At 45.1% G+C, this 21017-nt stretch overlaps 1 protein-coding gene across 1 annotated transcript in view; it reads left to right on the top strand.

The window, feature by feature from the left end:
* Window positions 1–21017, top strand: part of PLXNA2 (plexin A2) — a 244365-nt gene that overhangs the window by 18732 nt on the left and 204616 nt on the right. The gene's annotated exons all lie outside the window — the stretch shown is intronic.

A 21017-nucleotide genomic window follows, 5' to 3' on the forward strand; every position in this document is an offset into this window, starting at 1 on the left:
CTCATCCAGTTCCAGCCCCCTGTCCCTTCCGAGTGACAGCCAGTAAAACCCCCTGGCTGGGCTCCTGCTGCATGGAGTGGGGTATTCACCCCAAAGCAGAAACAGGGCTGGAGGGAGCCCTGAGAGAGCTGCCTGCTCGTCCCAAGCAGGACCAAATCCCTGTAAACACTCCTGACTAATCTTTATCTAACCAATACTTAAAGACCCCAGGGATGGATATTTCAGAGGCTTCACAAACAGTCCTTTAATAACCTGCTACAAAGTGAAGAGCAAATTTAATGAGGATTCCAGCAGCTCCCAATTCAAACATCACTTTAGAAAGACAAAGAAGTTAAAGAATTGAGTCAATTTGTATCTTTTGGCAGGAAAGTGTAAATTACTAAAAGGCATATGGTAAAATACACTCTTAGTACGTAAGAAGGAAGGGAAACTGGTGCAGCAGCTGCATTTACCATCTGAAATGGGGAAAAATGAAAATGAAACTGTTGAAAAGTATCAAATCCAGCCAGTACCAGTGGTACTAAACTAAAGGAAAAACCATCAAAGAGGCTACACAAAATAAACTATAGGATGTACCGGGATGGCACAGCCAGATCCGTGGGGCAAGTGACATCCTCCTGTATGAGGAGGAGGCCTCTGCAGCCATAGCAGAGCTACAGCTGCCATGCAGAGTGTTTCTTCCAAGAGAGAAAAATCAGTGATTTTTTTCATTGCTTTTATTTAAATTAAAATAATCTATCTACAATAAGTTATGACATTAAAGAGGTGACTGAAATAATTCTTCAGAAAACAAATGCCCATTTGAGACATCTTAATTTGGCCTAAATATAGTAGGATCTGAGATGCACTGCTCCCTTACCAATAGAATCCATGCTATCAATCAGGCTCGTGATGGGCACGTGGCAGCTTTGGATGGGTTCCCTCCAAGATGATTGCTCTGTCTGCTGGAAAAAAACCCAGTTTAATGTGACATCATCAATCTAAGTGCAAGAACGGGATAGATTTTCTGATTATGAGGGTAAGTGATGCATCAAGAGAGAGCAGAGCTTGGTCAGTGCTAATCATTTAAATTTAGGAAGACTGAGGACCATGACATTATTGGCTGGCATTAAAGAACAGCTCGTTGATACCAGCCATTTGTATGTGTCCTTTCTTCTTCATGACTATATTTATTATCCAAGCAATAGGAAAATAGGCTTGGGAAGCCATACGGTTCAGTCTTTTGGTCTTCAGTCCTGTTTAGCTGGTAACAGCACCATGATGTAACCCAGAAACTTGGCCAGGTCTGAATATAACACACATTTCGCTCTTGGGTCAGTGTAAACTCACTGAAACCATGGGAGAAGGGGGAAGTGTATCAGGTATAAAAGGAGCTTGGGCACTAGATTTGCAGACCCCGTTACTGGTGTGTGGTTTAACTTCAGTGTGTTGCTATTCTCATATAGACTCCAGGGCCAGTTTTGAGTCGGTTTCATCTGAATTGTGCAAAACAAAGGGTTGCATCTTCTGCAACAGTCATTTCGTTGATTAGAAATGTGGTATTATTGACAGTGAAATGACATAATGTGGAAATAGTCTGGTTTAAGCTTCAGCCAAGCTGGGAAGTAAAGGGAGGGACATCCATCTGTATCCGTAACAGCCTGGTTCACCTTTGTCTCTAAAGTTTCTTCCTTATACTATAGTGGTTATAAATATGGCTTACAGCCTGCAAGAGGGCTTTTGTGTTTCTACACCAGCTCTGTCCACGCAGGTGTCCTGAGTGCTTCGTGAGTAGCTGTGCCTGGGTAAGATGCTGCATTGCTTCTTGGAATTGCAAGACTTGGTTTCCTGTGGCAGTAATCCCGTTACTAAATCACTGTTCCCCGGTTCAGAATGTCAGCTCTTAGTGGAAGATGAGATTCCACTTTCATGAAAGAAAAAAGGAAGACAAGGTTGGGCCTTCGAGAGTGATTTTTAATTATTTCCAGATCTTCTGGATCATTAGGAAGATGAAAGATAGCATCAGTTAAGATGCAGGGCACACAGATAGAGGGTAATTGATTTTTACATATATTTAACTGATGATTCATAAAATGTGATGTGGCTGAAGCAGCACAGCCTTAAGTGCAGCCTGAATATGAAAGGTCCAGGCTCATAATAGAGAGATTACTGGGTCTGCCACTTCTGAAGGTGAGGGCCTGAGGAAAGGATTCTTGACATTATCAGCATTATCTGTATTTATAAATTTATCATTATCTGCAGTATAAAAAGAGGCTGGTTCCTGGTGCTGATTGTGATGGGTGCTTGCAAGTAGAAGAGGAACGGAAATACAGGAGTGCAGTTTTGCATCACTGACATCAGGATGCCTGCTGGGGTTGGAATTCTTGTCCTTGCTGCGTGCAGGGATGTGCTGGCCAGAATCCACTAGATCATTTCTTTCCTAACTTTCTATCCTTTACCTATAGGAGGCTTGCCAACCCCACCATTCCTGGTATCTAACCTGTCAGCAGCCAAAGGTGGGGGTGCCCCTAGAGTCCCCCCCACCCAAGCGACCCTTAGGGGTGTCTGCAGCTCTGAGCAAGGGGCACCCACAGCCCCCTGCATCCCACAGAGCATCACTCCCAGGGTGCTGCTGCAGGCAGTAGTGGTGCAGAGGCACCAGTCCATTGGCTTTGCCATGAAAGTCCCAGACCCTCAGAGAGCCCATAGATGACGGGCAGGATGGCTCAGGGCAGAGCACAAGCTAAACCCACCTTAAGTAATCTGTATCACAGCTACTATTTGTCAGGCTGAGGACTCTGAGGATTAGATCTGACAGTCAGCCTAGGAAACCTGTGCAAACCTTCCTCATCTGCAAGATGTTGCAGGCTTTGATAGCTTCAATTTTTCATTTGGGGGATTTATATTGATTGCTTTAAGAATTACACACGCACAGAGAGTACAGGAAAACCAGAGCAAACTTTTTCCCAAAGAGTTGTATCCCAAAGGACTGGGAAGGATTGATTTTTACACGTTCAGCTTTTAGGTTTATTCACAACTCAATCCAGACAATTTTCTTTCAAGGGAGTCCCCTACAGTCCACTTAATTGTATTTTCTGACCAAGCAGTGGAAGAGATTTGTTGGCTTTACTGTCTAGAGAAGACACAAATCTTTTCTTCCAGTTTTTTCCATGAGTTGATAATATAGTGAGTGTATTTCTGACCCTAAAAGCAATAAAATAGCAAATTGTTGAGTCCAGCACCACAGGGAAAAGATTAATCCATGGAGGAATTTAAAGACTTGGAAAGGAGGACCTGGCTGTGTTTCTAATTCTTTTATTGGATAGAAATTACTCTTAGTATAAGGTTCCAGTTTGGACAGGGCACTTTGCTGGCTCTGGTTCTGTGCTTCATGTAATAACTTGGAAAAATAATCCCAGTGTGGGCATTAAAAAAAACCATTCTTTTATATATTTTTTTTTGGCTCTGAGTTTAATAGTTGAATATATTGTACTTGACCAGGTTAGGTATTGCAGCGGCATCTTGTAAATTGGGTTAGAAATACAGGTTTGTAATAACTTCTGTCCAAGTTTGCAGGTGTATTTAGGGCTCAGATGTTCTCAAGTAATCAGTTAAACTATGCGGGTTTATTTGCAACCACGCATCCCTTACCTTAGAAGTAAGACCATGAGATAGGTCTGAAAGTGCTGCTTGGTGGAATGGCAAGACAATTATCTGGGGAGATCTTGGAGAAGCCTTCCAATACCTGAAGGGGTCAACAAGAGAGCTTGAGAGGGGCTTTTGACACAGGGACAGGACAAGGGGGAATGGCTTTAACCTGCCAGAGGGGAGACTGAGATGAGCTCTTAGGCAGAAGTTCCTCCCTGTGAGGGTGCTGAGGTCTTCCTAGCTAAGAAGTCTCATTTCATAATCCAGCTTCCCGAAAGCACCCCCATGGACAGCCTGGTAAAGCCAAAAGTAAAGTTTCAGCCCACTTTGTTTCTTGCAGCAGAGGTTAAACCCCTTGGGGAAGGAATGTGAGATGCCCCGATCAAGCAGACATTGACCCTTAAACGCAACGTTACACGCATGAAGTTGTAATAACGGTTACTGCGAATAACTGTTTATTCCATTCCAGCAAAACAAGCAAATAAAGTGCCGATGGTGGTTAGAAACTTCATCCAGTGTAATATTGCTGTAATGGAATGCTTTTAGAGAGGAGCAATAAAAATAAATTGAAAACCGCTTTGCTGCTGGATACAGCTGGCATAAGCACCATCTGAGCAAACAGGATAACATGAAGCTTAACGCGGCATCTCTGGTTTTATTACTCAGAAGCGACAGGTCTTATAATAGTATAAATTAACTTTAAAAAGTGACTTTTTTTAGAAGCCCTCTCTGTTAATTTTGAGCTGTATAATTACAGGTCTTTTTATGATTTAGGTTAGAGACCAATTAGCTTGCTTCTGAGGCTTCGCAAAGACTGCTCTTCCTCTTCCAGGGCAGGTCTCGCTCTGCTCTGAATTTATACACATGAAGCAGTAAAGTGAAACTGTTCATAACCAAGGGAGAGGCTGTATCTGTTGGCTTGGCTTTGCTTTAAGTACATTTTCTGCTGTCATAAGAAATGCAAATTAGTGACAAGGCACTTGCTTCTGAAAACTGGAGTACATAAAAGGGTTGTGTAGATCTTGGGAGTCATCAGTGGTTTTGCAGTCCCCCTCGGGCTGTCCCTGTGTCACTCCATCTTGTTCACAGGCTGATTGATTCCTTATCCCTCATGCAGCCTTATATGTCCTGTTCCCATCCCCATCTGGATACAAGCACCCATCCTGAGCCATCAGGACCTACCCAGGAAGTTGCCTGTTCTCAACAGTGAAGTCACTGGATTGCCTCTGAAAGCTTGGAAGCAGGGTGCTATAGAAAACCCACATACTGTCCTCTAGGAAAGATATTCCAATTCATTCCCAGGTTCTGTGCATTAAAAAAGTGTCTTGTAAGTGGTTCTGTAAGGAGTTGCTCAAATTCATGTATCTGCTTGCTCTTATTTTGCACCGCTCAGCAACAAATCTGGATGTGGGTTACAGAATGGTGTTACCCAGCAGTTTCAGAGCCAGCTGAACTTACCTTTGTAAAGAATGACAGACATGGCTTACTGGAAGGACTGTAGAAAGATAGAGAGGATTTCTAATTGCTAATCATATTACTTAATTTTAAAGCCAGGACTTTAGCTGGTTTAAATAAGTGGCATTCTTTACCTACTCACTTTTTGCGTATCATGACTTGTAGCATAGCATGGACCCGTCTTAGTGAATCCAGAATGGGACCGTGTATAGGAAGTGTACAGAAAGAGTAAGACCTCCCTGCTTGATGTTGCTGTTGCAGATAAGGTCTCTAGTCTTCAAATTTCCCTTTGGAAGGTCATAACTAGGAAAAGCTGTCAGATAGCCTGAGGCAACTGCAGCACTACCACCAAATTCGTGGCACTTCCTTTACTAAGCAGCCACTCTGCACCTTTATTTCCTTACTCATGCTCAATAGTACTTGATGATGATCTGAATTCGTGTCATTCTTTGCATTCTAACTAAAGAAGACTTTTACATCTATATTAAGGGAGTTGCTCCATCACTGCAATGCAGGGTTCTCTGGGAGAGAGTTCCCTGGCTATTTAACAGTGCCTGCACACAACAGCTCTGGACATGAAGCGACAAATCTGTTATTAATATATGACTAAGTAGCCCAAGAGTTCCATAATGCCTTTCTCCTCCAGGTCACCAGTTCAAATCTAACACAAGCTGGAAGGTGAAGTTATTACCATTTGATGGCTTTTTGTTAGTCTGTGTAAAATTATGACTGCACATCTTGCACATTAATGGACTTTCTCCAGGACCTGTCTTAATGCCGTGTGCTTGGCGGAACTCTCAGGCATGCAGAATGATGGCCCTTTGGTGGTGAGCAAACGCTTCACCCTTTGCTGGTGTTGCAGAACTGATGTCAGTTGTTTGCTGTTTTCAGAGCTGTGATACTGATCTCTTTTTTGATGTCTCCTCCATAACTTACACACTCGAAATATGAGCAGGCTATTCTGGATATACTGACACAACATTTTATAGGGAAACGCAAGCTTACTCTGCTTTCTTTCCAAGCATTTTGATCTCAAGGCTGTACTGTCACATGTAACCTAAACTAATAACTCTGCCGAGTCTTAAGGCTCAGTGATGTGCTGATACACAGCTTCTTGTCATCTTGAAATGCAGATGGCTTTTTGTTTGTCTTAGTCCCATCGTAGTGGGAACATTTCCTTCTAACAGGACACCGGTGCTCATTCAAGCCAGGTCCACCACGGGGGGCTTCTCAGGAAACCAAATTCCTTCTCCCCATGAGCTCCTGGAGGCGGCAGCAGAACAAAGGCACCATCACATCTTTGTGATGAGAATGGTCATGGGCCTTGTGCAGCTGCAGGCTGGCAGCAGGCAAGCACAGAGCCTGCCCCTTCCCTTTATTGCTTTTAATCGGGCGTGCAGTGCTGGAGATTGGGTCTTTAATATGTGACAAACATCTGATCTGTCCCCCATTCCTCAGGCCTGTCTTGTTGCCTTTCTTGTTACAGTAGAATGATTACAGAGCACTTTGTCAATAATCCAGCAAACCTATCATACAGTCCATCAATGAGAGCTGGTTCTGTCCAAACTTGCCTTAGCTCTGTGTCTGAAGAATGCCAAGGGGAGGGATATTGCTTTGTCGCTTATCAGGAAACATTGCCCTTACGGATATTCCTTTCTGTCTCTTTTGTCTCTATAAAACCTATTGTTGCTGATGAGTATCTAGGAGCTCTGCATAAAAGGAAGTCCCCCAGTTCCACTCCTGCTATCATCCATTAAGTCGTATGTGATTTGGGCACTGGGACACAGGAGCTCCAGGCAGGTCCGTGTCCCATCATACAGCACAGGCTCAGTGACAGCCTCTCCCCACAGAGTGAAGGCATCTGGGGCATGAATGGACTGAGGGAGAAGATCCTTGTCTGTGTCTTGTAGTAAGGAGGTAGGAGAAGCTGGATCAAGTGGGTGGCCCAAGATCCCTGATCCCTGGGAGCAGTACTGGGCACTCATTGACCTTGAGACCGCACCATTCATATGGATTCCTATGAGGAAGGATAGGAAGCTGTGGGGTGGGTCCCCTCCTAAGAATCCTGCCGTGGAATTTTCCTGCTTTGTCAGAAGCACTTGCCTGAAGCAGCTGAACTGGGAACAGAATTGTCTAAAAGTGAAATAACGAGACACTTCCAGAAGCTAATTCGGGCCCATCTGCAGCCAGAGATCTTCCAGAGATGCCTATCTGCTGACTGCTGCCAGCTATTAGCCGTTGGATTTCTAACCTGGAAACCTCAGTTAAGTGCTTGAAGTGAGGCAGAGCAACTCCAAGCCCTTATGTTCCCATTTTTTAATCCTTTTATGAATCTGTGATCTTGGTGGCAGGGAATGAAGGCCCAGGGAAGCAAAGCTACAGCATTTCTGTTCACTGATAACACTGTGCCACTGTCCTCAGTGTCAGTGCCTGTGACCTGTACTCACTCACCATCTCCATGCTGCGGCCTTCCTATCTGCAGATCAGGAGGTGAAAGCTCTGATAGTATCTCCAGCGTATGTGCTTGCTGGTTCGCTAAATAGACATTTTAAAGACAAGCATGGGTGAAAAATATAGAAAGTACTGCATTAGCTGGTAATTTGTAGAGGCTGTTGTAAAAGCTCTGTCTGACAAGGCTGTAAGAGCTAAGTGGATGTTTCCCTAATGCAGAGGGCAGGAAGGAATTGTATCCCAGTTGGTTATCTGACCAATTCTTGCTCTGGGTTTGCTGCTGAGGTTTTTTTCCATTGTTAATTGCATGAAGAAGGTGCCCAAAGGCTTGGCTGCTCATGCAAGTCCCTCTGCCTGTGACTCCTTTGTCCTCGCTGCCTTCCCCAGTGGTGGTGGCAGGCAGTGACCTGCTGTGCGTGCTCTGCTTTCCTCTTCTGTGCATGCCAAAGTTTTGCTCCTAAGAAACCAAGCTGGTGGGTCTAAAGGTTTCCAGTGTAGAGTCAGTGGTGTCACTGCTGCTTTGGGGTCCAGAGGGAACTGGACTAAAGGAAGATATGCTGAATTTGATATCCAAGGATGCTGCCCAAGGACAAAGCAGTTTGACCTAAATTCTTCCACGTAATGGCAGGGCTTGCAGTAATGAATTCTGTCTTATCTGTGTGACGGGGTTATGATTTGCAGACGTCAAAATCTGTAATTCAGTGAATGCTGCTCTAAACTTGGGAGGGCGGCTAAATAAATAAATAACATTTGTCAATGCAGAATAATGTGCTTGCGCATGGTTAACAATAGCCAGGCGACTGTAGAGTACAGCGAAGAATAATGTCAGGTTTTGGAATCAGATAAATTGCAAATAACAATGCAGAAAGCAAGTGAACCTTGAGGAGTATCAGCAGCTGGGCCAGATGAGGTGGCTGCAAAAAGCCATTGCTTGGAAGAGAGAAATAGAGACCAGTAAGACATGGGGGGAAAAAAATACCTGGGGAGGGAAGAGCAGGCCATAAAGCTGTGATCAAGTGCAGGAGACATGATAAAAGGCCATGGACATCCCAGGAAAAACATTAAGAAGCAGTAAAATGCATCATCAATGGAGATAAGATGATAATTTGTTATTCTCAGCAGAGCTGTTTGTGCACTGGGGCTTTTATCTAGACTCAAAAGCTCAGCTCCGTTCTACCTTGTGCTTTGTGCAGTGATTTACACCTTGGGAAACCAGGGGAATACCCTCCAACCAGCAAGTAAGTGTTTGTATGCTTATGTGTGTGCAGGTTTTGGGGGGGAGGATTGGTCAGGGAGGAGTAGTGCATTTGTGACTTCAGTGCAAATGAGAATCAGACCCCGGGAAAAATGGCTCTGCAATGCAAGTGGAGATGTGAGAACCAAATGCCCTGTAATAGGTGGTCAAACATGGTAGTTCAAGACCTTAGAGAAGCCTTCTAGTAGTTAAAGTGGCTGAGAAGGGAGAGGGGCTCTGGACAAGGGGGGACGGCTTTAACCCGCCAGAGGGGAGACTGAGATGAGCTCTTAGGCAGCAGCAGGTGGGTGCAAATGGATGTGTGCCACAGGGCAGAGCTACCTCCTGGGGTGTAGGAGCCAGCCTGAGTTGAAGTAACATGGACTGGAGAGTCTGGGGCTGGAAGGGAAGGAAGCTGCATGGAGCTACAGCTCAGCTCCCTCTCTGCATCCTCTAAATGGCACAGGCATTGTTCAGCACTTTTGAAGATGCTGAGAACAACGATACAGATCCCTGGTACTTATTAAGCTGATGGCTTTTAAACATTAAATCTCAGCTATAATTAAATCAACTGAAATTGTAGTTTAAAAAAAAAAACAAACAAAACAACCACCAAACCCCATAACAATTGTAAGCACTCCCCACTCCCATTTAAAAGGTGACAGAACTGCCTGCAGGCCTAAATCAGCACTGCTGCAGATTGCAGCCAGGAATCATTGCTAGCTAATGACTGAAGTCTGGGGACTAGAGAGGAGAGGGGGAAGAGGGACAAGCTTTGTGGCTGGGGAGGATTTCGTGGTGCTGCTGCTGTTTTGTCTGGAGTAGCTGTCCCCTGTGGAAGAAAGGCAGTGTCTCTTCGGAGCTTTAATTACCTCCAAGACTTTCTCATCCTCTCTGTCTCGCAGGCAGCCTTTGGGAGGGATGGAGAGAGCATGGAAATGGTGAGAAGCAAAGAACTGGGGTTTGGCTCAGCTGAACTGGAGTCTGATGGGGTTTGGAGCAAGTGGAGCTGGGGTCTCTAGCTCCTTTGCGCTCTGGCAGTGTCACACTGCCTTTCCGTGCATGCTCTGCCACGGAATGGGACTGCTGCTGGGTGCAGTCCTGGTAACAGCAAGGTAACGACCCCACTCATCCCAGCATGGTGGGGTTGCCCAAGTGTGGATTTCCAAAGGAGCTGGGGAAGGGAAGGCAGTGATGAAGCCTTCGCTGGCCTTAATCTGAACGTAGCCAAGCGTCAGGCTCCTGAGCAGGCAGGCTGGGAACTCTCATGAGCACAAAAATCCATTTTTAAAGAGAAGAGCTGAAGGAAATGACAAAGTAAGTTACAGAGACTCTAACCCAGCTTGCTGCTCTGTGTTTAAATCCAGTGTTACAGCCTCGGGCATCCTGCAATAATTACTTTTGATGAGTGGCTGTGATGTGCTCGTTCAGGTCTAGGTGATGCTACCCAAGGCACATCACAGCTCTCCAAGTTCTGTAATTCCAGTAGGGGCTGTGTCCTACCTGGAGTGGAGGAACCACCACTGATGGACTTCGGGAGGACAAACCCCTGAGCCCCACGCTCCTTGTCTCCCTGTGCTGTGTCTCTTCTCCCCATGTGAATGTTTTACAGCGTGTCCTTGGGCAGACAGGCTGCTGCCCTTCACAGTGGCAGCCCAACACAAGGCCTGAGGCAGTCAGATGGTCCCTCAGACAGCCACAGGCCCCTTTGCTGCAAATTACCATACATGGGGATAAAACCCCAGCAGTTTTCATCACTCTTGTGTAAAGAACTTAGTGCTGATGAAGCTGGTTTCCACTCCAGCAGCAGCATTTACCTGCAAGGGGAAACAGCTCTGGGACAGGCCAAATAAGAACTTATTTCTTAAAGGGAAAATTAAGATTTGGGATCAACGGGCCAGAGAAACACACTCCTGTATAGGTTAGTCCTCATCCCAACAAACCCAGTGTGTCTCTGGTTCCTGTTTACATCCTTCCCCTGTCATTTGGCATTTGAGCCTGGTAAAGTCCAGGATTCCCTTGGCCATGGACGCTGCTGGTGCGGCTGCCCACATGAACTGCTGCCCTGTGAGCAGGCAGAGACTCAGGCTGAGCATCTCCCTAAACCTGATATCCATGGGGAAGGCACATGCACTGGGATGTATGTGCTGCATCAGCCTTGTGCTTGTACCTCTTCACAGGGGTGAATTTAATCTTTGCAGCTTGCTTGGGTAGGTGAGATTAAAAGTGAATGTGAATGTCAGGATCTGCTCTTCAGAGGTTCTGAGCTACAGCACATGCTTTTGTTGGATCACCTTCACCAGCATCACCTCTGCAGAAATGGCTTCTGAAAGACATGTAACATTTCTGTTCTGGCTTTGAAGATCTGGCTAAACTGTGTTCTGTTTTGAAGGAATTGAGAATATCCTCGTTAATTTAATAGCTGCCTTCCTCGGGTTGCAGGATTCATCCCTGTTAGGCACATCATTCAGAAATTACCCACTGTGGGTGTAAAAACTGATTCCAAGACATCTGGTTTTGTGCTAATATCTCTAAGTGGCAAGTCTTTGATTTCCTTCGTCCTTCATTACTGGCTAGCCCCAAAAAAACAATCCTTTCTTAATCAGGGCTTGCTTTTCCTGCCAGGTTATTGTTCATCACGATATATGAAGCAACAAGAAGGCATTTTCCTAAGGTGAGCTAACCGTCCACTGCTGGCAGCCCTGTTAAAAGAGAACAAGTTGAATGTTTAAGTCATAGAGGTTTACATCAAATCTATCACTTTGACAACGGACATGGCTTTCCTTTATTCCCATCCTCTGAATCTCTTTCCCAGGAACTGTGTTTGGACCAGTGAAAATGAATGTATATTTATTTCCCAGTGTGCGTTTGACAACACAGGCAAGAAAAGGATGGCTGTGTGATGGGAAAAGGGACAGGGAACACAAATTCCTCTCTCACGAAGTGACCTCGGGTGTCCAAACTCCACAGGCTTTCTCTTTTGCTGTTGGGCTTTCTCAGATTAACCTCTCTCTCTCCTTCTCCTGAATAGGTTATGGCTGCTGCTGGAAAACAAAGGGAGAAAATCCTCTCCTGAGGTAGTAGGTGAAAATGCACTGAAGTCGATCAATGTGACCCAAGAAATGCAAAGGGAAATATTTTGTTGTTTTCCCTCTTCTGGAACAAGTTGCTTTTGTTCTTCAGGTCTGGGTGGCTTTGCATTTCCGTGTTGTAAGTGCGCATAATCTAGTGAAAGCAGCAGATACCAATGCAAGGCAGAGCAGCATCTGGCACCTCATTTGGCATGAAGAGGGCTGCAGCAAACATCTCTCCTGTCCTATCACTGCTCTGAAATGGCTCTTTTTGACTTTCTTATCTGTAACCTGTGTCCTCACATCGCGATTTTATGCACTGATGAAAAGAACAATAGGTAAAAATAAGATTATTACATCTCTTCCCCACCTGTTAGTGGTTTCTTCTGTGCTCCTCACTGGTTAATGCTGTAAAGTTTCTTTCCAGTGGTTGTAGTAGTGCCTTTTATCTGCTTTTCCCTGAGGCTCTCCCTGTAACATCAAAAGTACCAAATCTATTTTTATGAAATTGCCCTGTAAAAAAACCACACACAACAAAAACCACAACCAAAACCCATAAATTTAAAAGACCAACAAGAAAAAAAGGTGATGAATTAGATCCTAAAGCCCCAGAACAGCTCCTCAGGCTCTTTTCTGCCAGAATGGAGCTTCATTTCAGAATGTTTTCTTCCCTTGTCCCCTGATTTTCCATGGTCTGTTTTGCTATCGCTTTTCTTACAGCATTTATCTAACACCATGTCAAGTGTGAGGCTCTTGAAGTGCACTTTGCAGGGGAGGTGGTGAGGAATCAGATATCTCTCAACCCGTCTGGTGGATAGATGCATGTGGGAGTTTGGAGCCAGCCCTCCATGGTCTCACTTAGCTTTGCTAACTGAAGTTGAAGAGTTGAAGTTGGCCAGTGCCCTCTTGCAGCCCTAGAGCTGCACCAGAAGTTGGGTGCTACATGCAGCAACTCTGCCTTGGGGTTTCATCACCACTAGAGCCCAGTGCTGGGAAAGAAATCTGTGCGCCTGAGTTTCCCATAGCACCTGAAGCTTTACCCTGCATCCCCAGACAATAAGCTTTGTTCAGTTACAAATGAAAGCAAATATCACTTTAAAACAACTGGATTAAAATAACCTGGTGGGTTCTTTAGAAATGGAAAAAGGGATGCTGGTGTTTGAAGCTGTGTGCGGATGCGGTCACTAAGCTGTCTGGTTTTATGTCACCTGTGGGATTGTCAGCAGAAAGGCAAAGCTTTGGAACAAGGTTTTCAGGCCCTGATCAAATGGTTTATTCCCCTCCTCAAATTTGAGGGGGTTTAGATCTTCCCTGTGAGGGTGCTGAGGCGCTGGCACAGGGTGCCCAGAGAAGCTGTGGCTGCCCCATCCCTGGCAGTGCTCAAGGCCAGGTTGGACACAGGGGCTTGGAGCAAGCTGCTCCAGTGGAAGGGGTCCCTGCCTGTGGCAGGGACTTGGAACTGGATGAGCTTTGAGCTCCCTTTGACCTAAACCAGTCTGGGATTCTGTGATATTCTCTCACCCACCATCAAGGCATCCTAAATAATACTCACACCCAAGAGGTGCAGCTGCAATTCATCCAGGCTTCTGAGCAGGTTAGGTGCCAGGGGATGTAATAAATGCTACAAAGGAATGTGTGAATATTGAGAGTGGTTTTGTACTGCTCAGTTTTCTTTTGGACTGCACCGTTTTTCTACCGCAGGTTTAAAAAGAAAATGGAAATCATCGAAACTTTTCACTTGCAGAAGGCAATAGGGTATGTGGTTTTCCATTTATCCACGTTTAGGAGGTGTTAAATGTACTGGAACACAGCAATAACAGCAGGCTGCAGCTGTATCCCAGCTTGGACTCGTTAAGGCAGTAAGGTGCTAAAACCGGGTCTCCAGCTCTTTCCTGTGGGTCCTGCCCCGAGGGTGGTTTTGTCCAGGCAAAAGGCTACACTTTAATTCAAAACTAATGCTCCTTTCTAGAGGTATCCAGCATGGAATGACTCCAAACCACAAAGCGGTCTCAGCCTTGCTGTGCTCTGATGCTGCCAAGTCCTGCTCGCTTTGGACCACCTTACTGCGAGCAAGGAGCATCTCCGTGGGGTTTCAAAGGGGCATTCAGAGCCTTGATTGGATCTTTGAGGCAGGTCATTCATTTTAGATGCGTTAAACTTGGCACTGGCAACCCTATTGTATATCCCTCTTTGACATCCTTCTGCTGCCTTGGCTCTGGAAGAGCATTAGAGTATTTTTTAAACAAAATTATATATGCCAAAGGCTCAACTCCTGAACTTGTGTGGGACTGATTTATAGCTTTACTTGGCAATCTTGAAGCTGTTCAGTGTTACCTATCAGCTCTGTTTATGCATTTTAAAATAGAAAGGGTGACAGTTTGCTAATCCAGTGTGCAGCTTGATGAAAACTTTAAGCTTTCCTTGGAAACAGCAGCATTTTGTTACACTTGGAGCTCCCAAACTTCCTATCCCTGAAATTAGGATGGTTTCTTTTGAAAGCCGAGGAGCTTTAAATTCCACGTGTGCCTTACTCCTGGCTTTCCTTCCTCCTCGCTGCAGCACGTGACTGCAGCAGAGGTGACTTTGAGGGAGGCTTGCTGGGATGGAGGAGCACACAGGTTTTCCTCTCAGCAGGATGAAATCACTGCTTGCTCTCTGGATCAGCTAGCCCCTACACAGGGCTCTCCAGCCTGGATGTCAGGATGTCAGGAGCAGGGGAAGCAAAAGAAAGAGGCTGCAGCACAGAGTTAGTTAGAGCTGAAAGCTGGTGTTGACATTTGGCCTTGTTTAGGAGCTTCAGAGGAGGGATTCTGAAAAGAGATGGGGAAAGACACCTTCAGTTGTTTTTCAAGTAGGATAAAACCATCTTAAAGACACCATTAAGAGAAGAGCTGTTGAGGATAAAGGCCAATAAGGATGTGGCTGAATCTTTATTCAGCTGGAGAACTACTGAGCCAAAAGAACCAACAAAGTTGGGGTTGTATTTGAACTTTTCTGTTTCATCTGAAAGGGCTGGATTTGTGTTGGGTTTGGCTCCCATGTCACTGCTTTGGGAAAGGGGGAAGATTTGTTGTCACAGGGAGTAACCCAGCTGCTGAGGGAGAAATCTGAGTGTATCCCAGCATGTCCATTTAATCAGATAATCAAATCCTGGCATCTACAGCCCTCTTAACAATGGAGACAAAAGTTCAGCCAGGCATATTAACCCCTTAATTAATAATCCTGACACTTAACTACTCTGCTGTTACCCATTAAGCTTCTGCTGACATTGATGGAGTACCAGGGCACATAGTATGTGGTATGTACAGTGGAACTGGGTACTGCTGGTGGGCAGCAGATGTGCTTTCTCTTTCAGCAGTGTCCCTGAAAGTCAGTTGTGTTCTGTGGTGGTTCTTCAGGGTCTGTTGCCTGATTCACATAGGTACAAACTGCCAGACAGTGGTTACACCTGCACTGGCTCCTCAATGCCCTTGCAGACAGCAGCAGAGTCTGCTCCATCCCCATTTCATCAATGATCTGCATTCTCTGAGGGTGAAAGGAGAAGGTGCTCTGCCACCCGGATAAAACCTCTGCAAGGGGAATGGCAGAGGGCTGTGTGTTCCGAAGAGGTCACTGTGACAAGTGGAACCCTCTCATCACCGGAGGGACACCAAAGAAATGAAATGGCCCATCCTAAAAATGTATGTCTTAAGCAGAAATACAATGTACAAATTCCAGATGAACTGAAGCATGAGCAATGCGATCACTCGTGTGGCGCATGACCCTGAATTGCTTTTGAATTTTCAGAAGCTCTAGAGTGTAATGTGGTACCCTGAATGTGACAAAAATCTGGTGTTTCATCTTGCAAATGATCCAAAACATAGCTCGCCACATTCTTTTGCATTCTTAGCAGATTGTACCATGTTCTTCTTTGAAGGAAGTAAAATCAAGTTGAGCCAAAGCTTGGAATTCAGCTGGCTAGTACTCAGCTGAAAACCTTGGGCGAGAGTCAAAAGTAGAATAGGAATATTGTAATTTTGACTGAAGCATAGAAATATGCAGGAGGGCTGGAAGAGCCCTGCAGGAGTCTGCTCGGGAGCACTGAATCATAGAATCTTGGCATGGTTTGGGTTGGAAGGGACCTTAAAGCTCATCCACTTCCAACCCCCTGCCACGGGCAGGAGCACCTTCCACTAGAGCAGCTTGCTCCAAGCTCAGTCTCTCAGTAGTATCTCAGATCTGATAGCACCAAAAGCAGTAAGGTTGCTCATGGGTAAATTTTTACTTAACAGAGGAGGATGCTGTCAGTTAATACTTGGTATCATGTACTTGATAGAAGTGGGATTTAAGCAGCACTTAGACCCTGTGCAGTATCTTTTAGATAAGTCTTTTCCACTTCACATTCTCTGATAGGTATGTATTTTTCCTTAAACTATTATGCCATTACTTTTCCAGATAAAGTACTGGAAGGTGAGGAGAGTGGTGGCTGGCAGGCAGAGCCATATCGCTGTCAGAGAGCAGAGAACATCAGTTCCTAATGCAGGACAAGGAAAACTCATTGCATGCTGGAATGAGGGTATGTTCCTCTGCTCTTAGGGGAATTAGCAGACATGGCTTCCCAGAAGAACGTTGAATTGCAAATGCAAATTCCTACCAAAACTGCATTTTCATGCTGTATCTTTCATCTTCTGTAGAACTCTGTGTCTGACCCCTCTAAGAAACTGATGGTCTCTCTCATACACTAATAGCAGAGAAAGTCAAGGGAACAATAAATGAAATCCTTTGTTGTCTCTAAGAAAAACAGGCGAAAGCCTGAAAGAGTCACCAGTGCCCCTCTTCTCTAGGGCTTAAAACCAGATTCTTGGCTCAGAAAAGTACATGAAAACAATGAAAGTGTTTCCTCAGCCTGAATGCTCTCCCTCCACGTTAGGTGGGACCATAAATGCATTGACCTGATCACTGTGCTGGCTTTGGGATTGGCCACAATGTCTAATTCACTAAATAACCTTGAGCATAAAAATGAGATTCTGCTCCAGAAAACTCTTTAATCTCCCTTGTTTTTATGGCTCAGCAAAGGTGTCAGAAGTTTGACACTCCGGATAACTGAGCTCCTGCATTTAGAGTGCAGCCTCCGAAGAGTGGCAACTTTGCTTTGAAATAGTCTTTCTAAACTTTGGTTGACAATTAGCATTTCAAACGGTTGCAAGTATGTAGCTGCCATCTCCTAATACACAGTTTGAATCAAATGCAAGGATTAATAGCACAGCACTAAAAACAACCATAAAATCCACCTGCTTTGGAAGTGTTCCTGCCAACTCTCAAATAGATGAAGGTCTTGAGCCATGTACCATTGGCCATCCTCAGTGTGGGGTGAGAGGAAGGAGACATTCACCTACCTGTGCAGACCAGACCTCACTGCCTGGAACTGTTTTCTGCCCTAGATAAGTGTTACAAGACACAGATTTATTTGCATGAAAAAAAAAACATTAAGAATTTTCCCACCACAAGACAATGTTGGTTACTTCTAGGTGTAGATGGTAAAACTCCGATGTTCTGTCTCAGAGAGCAATAGTCTCCCTCCCGTGCACGTGTTGCAGGCACTTGCTGAATTAGCTCAGGAGGGAGCTGATGGACAGGGCTATCAGCAAAACACATCATTTCCATAACTGGGGGCCCACCAAAGCCAGGGACAATGTCTGCTCTGGTCATGTTGAAAAGAGAGCTAAATCATTGCCATGGATTTTATCAGCCATCTCTGACACTGTCAAGGGGGTGCTTAAGAGGCAGTCTGAACAATGGGAATTCTCCATGTGCAGAGGAGGACAAGAGGCTAACATGGCCAACAAGATCCGCTCAGTCCCACTTCTATGCTAGCCAGAGACTTAAGGGTTTCTCTTCGAGTGTGCTCACAAACTAATCAATAAAATAGAGACAGAAGTGGTGCCCGGATGCTGCTGTGCCTGCGCATCACCGGGATGGGATCCTGCGCTCCAGGACTGCCTAATGCTAGGCAGGAATACTCTTATGAGTGGTGTTTTTTCCCTCTCCTTTAAATGAATGCAAGCAACAGGGGTTTTCTTTACAGCTCATTCTCTAATAACTCAGGTTAGTCATAATGAAATCTGTTCTTAGGGTAGAATTAATATGAGATAGTAATGGTGATGAGGTAATTAGCAGCTACCAGGAGTATTTAACCTTCCTGGTGACAGCGTGTCTGACATCACCTGAGCTCGTGCAGGCTCTGTGAAAAGAATTAACAATTTTAAATTACTCCATTTAAGTTATTAATTATGAAATAGGAATGGGCTCAGGAAGAATGGCAGCAGTGCCCTGTATCCTGGTGGGTTTTCCACCTCTGCATATCTTAAATCTGTGTATTTTCTGTTTTCCGTTTCATTATTAAATTGAAATAGGATGGCATGTATTGAAGGACATCTGCTTGGTAACCATTGGCTACTCACTTTTGTTATCCCACCTCCCATGAACCATCGGGATGACAAAATTCCTTTTCCACTCGTTTTACCTGGCAATTCAGTTCATACTGAAGGGTTACAATGGCCAAATATTTTGATCGTTTTTTTCTTAGTGCCAACGTTTTCCTTGGACCAGGATTCCTTCTCCCTGGTAATGTTTTTAACCTCTTCAACACATGTCACTGCAAGAAGTTATTGAGCTGCAGCGATACCTGAATTGATTTCTTGGTGTTGTCATGTACCATCTCCTGGAGTGTACACCTCAACAGGATGTAGGAATGATGCAGCCATCCTCCTCTTGAGAAACACAGGAAAACAGAGCCCCCCGCAGCACTGCTGATGGAGAGAGGAAAAGAAGTGACTCTTACTGAGAAGTTTCATAAGTAACTTGTCAGAGATACGGAGCTGTTGGAGGCTGGGAGGACGGTGAGGGGCTGGAGCACCTCTCACATGAAGACAGGCTGAGAACATTGAGGCTGTTCAGCCTGGAGAAGAGAAGCTGAGTGGAGACCTCAGAGCAACTTCCTGTGTCTGAAGGGAGCCTATGAGGATGCTGGAGAGAGACTCTTCATCAGGGACTGTAGAGAAAGGACAAGGGGTGATGGATTCAAACTGAAACAGGGGAGATTTAGGTTGGATATAAGGAAGTTCTTCCCTGTGAGAGTGCTGAGGCGCTGGCACAGGGTGCCCAGAGAAGCTGTGGCTGCCCCATCCCTGGCAGTGTTCAAGGCCAGGTTGGACAGGGCTTGGAGCAAGCTGCTCCAGTGGAAGGTGCTCCAAAAGAAATTTGCAAACATTTGCTTCTATAGTGCATTTTTATGGCTTGGGAGTTTGCTTTCATAAATTTTCCATCTAGTCATTTCATGGGTTGTAAACGTGCACGTGTGAGTGCATGAATCTGCCTGTGCACACCCACCCATACCCACAGGGTTCTGTCTATCCCACCCAGGCTGCCCACACCCCTTAATGCACTTGCAGAGCTCTTCTCCAAGTTCCTCACGCTGCATTACAGTTTCTCTTCATTAGCAGCCAGTAATGTATTAATGCATTCCTTAGTGGGAAGTGTGCTCCTCACTATTACCTTGGACACTCATTTAGTTGAATTTGATAGTGACAACACATTGACATTGGTAAGGTTAATGACCCAATACTTTATTTCATTGAACAAGTTGAACAACATTTAGTACGTTGTTCCACAATGTCCTAGAGAGCTGTCAGTGCTATTACTTTTATGGTACTATGGCATTTTTGCCCTTTAAGTAATTGGCACCGTGAAAATATTCTCTAGATCTTGTCACAATTGATTAGTATTGCATTGAATTACAAAAAAAATGACTTTTATTTTCCTTTTGCAATCCCTTTTTGTGGAAGGAAGGCAAAATTTGATCCTTATGGAATAGAAAGGCTGACAGCCCTAAAAGTAGAGTGGGGAGACAAAGTGCTAACTGCTGCCTTGGCTTTCTGGATCTGTAGCCCACAAAGCTCTGCCCCTCACCTGTCCTGACCTGCTGTGCTCATCCCCTCTGGATTTCACAGGAGATTGTTCTAGCTCTGCTTTTTTCTGGGCAAGGCAAGTAAGGCACAGCCATTCTCAGTGAGTTCTGCTTTTCCCTGTGCCCTGGCATGGCTGCAGGGCTGTTCATGGCTTAACCACATCCCACATTGCATCTGCAGGGGAGCAGCATTAATGGTGCTGCTGGTGGAAGGCTGGTCCCTGCAGCAAACTCTGAAGCACACCAGCATCCCCCAGGCTCCTCTCTAAGATTGTCTTTCAAAGGACATGACTGTGCTCATACTTTTTAGAGGAAGGAGAAAACAAATATGGACTTAAATGGACTGGGTGATGGATTACAGTGTGGCTGATTCCTATTTGCATCCACTGCTAGACATGGTGATGTGATCCCCTTGCACTGTATGTGCCAGGAGTCTTCATGGCTCAAAAGCAGAGAATACTGCATCTTCCGAAGAGGCTGGAGGATGAAAGGAAAGATGTGTAGGATGAATTCCCTGTTGACAGCCAGGTCTGAAATTACAGCTTCTAGAAAGAGAAGTGGCATTTGGTGGCAGTGGCCCAGAAGACAACCAGTGTTTTCAGCAAGGGACTTGAAGGTGCAAAGTAGAACATAGTTTTTGTGTTTGTATCAGCAACAACAACAAAAAAAAAAAAGCCTTGACTTTGGATTCATGTTGTCCTTCTGTCACCTTCCCCTCGCTTTTAAATTACCCTTGATTGTACAACATCTGCTCCCTTCATGCATGCATATGGCTGTCTCCTTAAATCTGCATTTCTGTGGAGGGGCTGCATACAAATACCCAGCTGAAAGTTTTCTTTCAAAGATCTGACTACCCAGCTTGCTCTGGAAAAGCAAACTTGGCATCAAGATAACTGTAAAAAGCTGACAGTGGGGGAAGGGGATACCTGTGCAGAGGAATGGTAATGACAAGTGTCAGACAGGAACGCTGGCAACAACCGAAGATGAAGCAATCGAAGGATCAAAACTGGCAACGACCAAAGATGAAGCAATGGAAGGATCAAACCCCGCATCTTCAGAGGGGAGGTTGTGTTTCATTCTTGTATTCAAAACACAAAATCCTCACAGATGTGAATCCTGGAACATGAGAGGAATGTCAGGTTTTTAGGTATATGAGAAAAACTCCTACAATTGGCATTCTCGGAACGTCTCCTCACCAGACATTTGCTACCCAAAATAATTCCCAAAGATTTTC

The sequence above is a fragment of the Pezoporus occidentalis genome, unplaced genomic scaffold (genome assembly GCF_034315485.1).
Source record: "Pezoporus occidentalis ecotype Australia unplaced genomic scaffold, CSIRO_AGI_Poc_V1 ctg92, whole genome shotgun sequence".
Taxonomy (NCBI): Eukaryota; Metazoa; Chordata; class Aves; order Psittaciformes; family Psittacidae; genus Pezoporus; species Pezoporus occidentalis.